Source organism: Aplysia californica, unplaced genomic scaffold (genome assembly GCF_000002075.1).
Source record: "Aplysia californica isolate F4 #8 unplaced genomic scaffold, AplCal3.0 scaffold00163, whole genome shotgun sequence".
Taxonomy (NCBI): domain Eukaryota; kingdom Metazoa; phylum Mollusca; class Gastropoda; order Aplysiida; family Aplysiidae; genus Aplysia; species Aplysia californica.
Window position 1 is genome coordinate 652,929 of NW_004797433.1, and position 3,262 is coordinate 656,190.

A 3,262-nucleotide genomic window follows, 5' to 3' on the forward strand; every position below is an offset into this window, starting at 1 on the left:
TCTATCTATCTATCTATCTATCTATCTATCTATCTATCTATCTATCTATCTATCTTTCTCTCTTCGCTCCGTCAAGGGGGACAATGACTCAGAAGCATAAAATAACAATGACTGTCATACGTGCAAAAGGTGAAGCTGAAACTAGTATACAACCAAGAAAATTGTGTGCAAAGAATGTCAAGGTTTGTGTATATGCTCTTCTTGGGAAATGCTGTCTGAATATTCTTAATAAATAACACTGATATTCGTTTTGTCATAAAGAATAAGCCTGTCGGTAATTTTTAAAAACCTGATCTACAACCCCTTCCCTTTCCCCGCTCAAAAATGTAGGGGGGGGGGTAGAACAAATCTCTGAGCAGTAACGACTAGCAATGGTGAGTTTGTCAGATTGTCCTAATTGGATGAATGTTTTGTTTTACTATTTAAATATTTAATTATATTGTACATAACTGATACTCTCTTGCCTTTGAAAACCAAATAATTCTAAAAGATTTTTATGACACAGAAATGCAGACAGATTGTCATGGGCATAACATTGTATTTTATTACAAGTCAATAACGCATTTATAAATGCGTGTGTGTATGTGTGTGTGTGTGTGCGAGAGTGAGTGTAAGCGTGTGCGTGTGTGCGTGCTTGTGTATGTGTGTGCGTGTGTGTTTATGTTTTCATGTTTGGTGTTTTACGTTTCCATCAACCCTATTTATTTCATCATTTAGGAGGTGGGATGCTTTGACTCAGCCCATCAGGGCCAATCCAGGCTGAGAAGCATACAATGTCCCAGCAGACAGATGGAGAGGGTCAGTACAAAGGGAAAATCTTCCAACACAAAAATTAAACTCACATCTTCTGCCTGCGACAGCAAAGTGTCTAACTGCTACACCACAGACGCCCTTTGTTTTGGAAATCGCAATATATAGATTTTTTTTTAAAATGAGTAACCCTAATATCTGAAACGGCATTTACAATTGCCATACTCTACAAGAGGGCTTGAAATTGTTTGTAATTTCATAAAAACAGAACTGAAACTTTTTTGTACTGAGCTTCCTCAATGATGAAGTACTGCGTGTGAGAGTACAGACTTCTGTGTCACAACAGTTAACAGTTTCACAATGACCTACACAAACATTAGTCTCAAGCTCCTCAAATTGCTAGAGAATAAACCTCAAACTCATCGAGGACGCCCATTCGACAGCGCTTGAAAACGCGTAGTTTTTTTTGTTGTTGTTTTTTTTTGGGGGGGGGGTGGTATTAAAAAAGGGGGCATAACTGCATTATTCATACAGATTTTTTAATTCTGATTTCTTTGTCTTAAACTTTAAAAGACATGAAAAAACTATTTTTTCTATGAAATATGTAAATTCGTGTTTCTGATTTGAACCATTGTGTATGGTGTTTCAAAATAGGACTTAACGTTGCATTTTGGTCTGCTGACATATATAATTATTATGTGTTTTGTCTGTCCCTAAAGAGTTAAACAAGATTATAACTCGTATACACTTTTGAACTGGACTGAGAGCTCTGCTTTAGAAATGGCATCAGTGTCTTTATTTTTACAAGGCACACAACATTACAAAATTCTGCTACAAAGCTTAAAGCTTGCAAGTGTTGACAGAATATGTTCTTTTAAAATCAACCCAAATGCAATTCTTTGTACCTTCTGTTTTAAAAGAACACAAATCATGATAAAACATAAGATCCAATTTATACATTGGGACATTTGGTGAAAATTGACAAAGGCAGTTAGTAGTATTTCATTTATTGTATGTTTGCCCTTTAAGTATGATTTTTTTTTATGCCTACTGACATTTTCAAAGAATATATTTTTCAATTACTGCAATATCTCTTCACAATATCCCTTATATCGTTAGACACAATCATTCTAATACATAAAACTCATTCATTCTTGAAAGGATAATTATCAAGCATTTCATTATTCATACAAAGTAGTCATAAACATACATACACGTGAGTCTTTCTAATGCTACGCTCCATGGTAATGATAATGCTATAACACAAAACGATGAAAGTAACAAAACTAAGTTGCTCACAACGATATATCATATCATTTTCTTTAACTGCCTTAAGCCTAGAAAGCAATTTTTTCAGAGAAAAAGTGGAACATTTTTCATTCTGTTAAAAATTATAATTGTGCATTATTTCTGACTTTTTTAAAATTCTAATTTTGACCAATATCTTTCGGACACTGCAGTGGATGCCACTGATTAAGAAATTTCAATTTCTTTAAATCAAGATTTTGGGAAGAGTATATCTGAACAGCTGACCGACTAAATACACAACAACACAAGTAATGTTACAGATTATGAATCATTAGAGGGGGGGGGGCGACGGCTGGTTTATAAACCTATTTCGGTAACCATGACCTTTCAGATAAAGCCTTATAGCAAGGAGGTATAACGGGAATGCATATCTAAAATGTAACTTTAATTTTTTTTTGTGTAAGTCTACCGTTACCATGGTCATTGCGGCCATATTAAAAATGAACAACTTTCTTGAAAGTAAAAATGATTTTTCATTTACCAACCAAATTTGTTCAAATTTGATACGCTGACAGATATACTCAATACAAAATTGTATACCATTGGGATCATGGATATCTTGAATAGAAAAAGAAGTTACCCTCGTGCCTCTGAATTCGATTACATAATCACCCATGTAACTCACTTATGAATGCATCGATTTGCGTTTCCACTTGTATAAAGTTAGGTTATGGTGTGAATAACAATCCCTGAAAATTTCATAGGAATCAAATAGAAAATAAAAGTATATAATATCTAGGTGAGGAAAACTATCAAAAATTGAAGTTTTGAGGAAAAAACATTTTGTTACATGATAGGCAAAATAGAAGTTCAAGGACAGAAAAATATGAAAGATGTTAATCGTAACACAAAAAGAGAAAGCATTTTTAGATTTACAAGTGGTTGAAGTATTATCAAATGTAAAGAGTCCTGGTACTATAAGTTAACCCAAAACGTGAACTTTAAAACCAGCCTCGCACCCCCTCCCTTAATAGTTGCATGTTATTATGAAACAAAATTGAACTCGCCATTGTTTGCTTACCTCAATTAAAGAAAAGCATTCATACGAAAATAAGATTGCAGATTTTTTTTCGTAAAATCATAACAGTATGTTATGGTACAGGCTAGGATGTGCAACAATGCGTCCTGTCGAAATTCGAAAGGAGTATAATTTGTAATTATTTCAGATGTTTTCAGGTCCACGTCAACATGATTCAGATGGGGG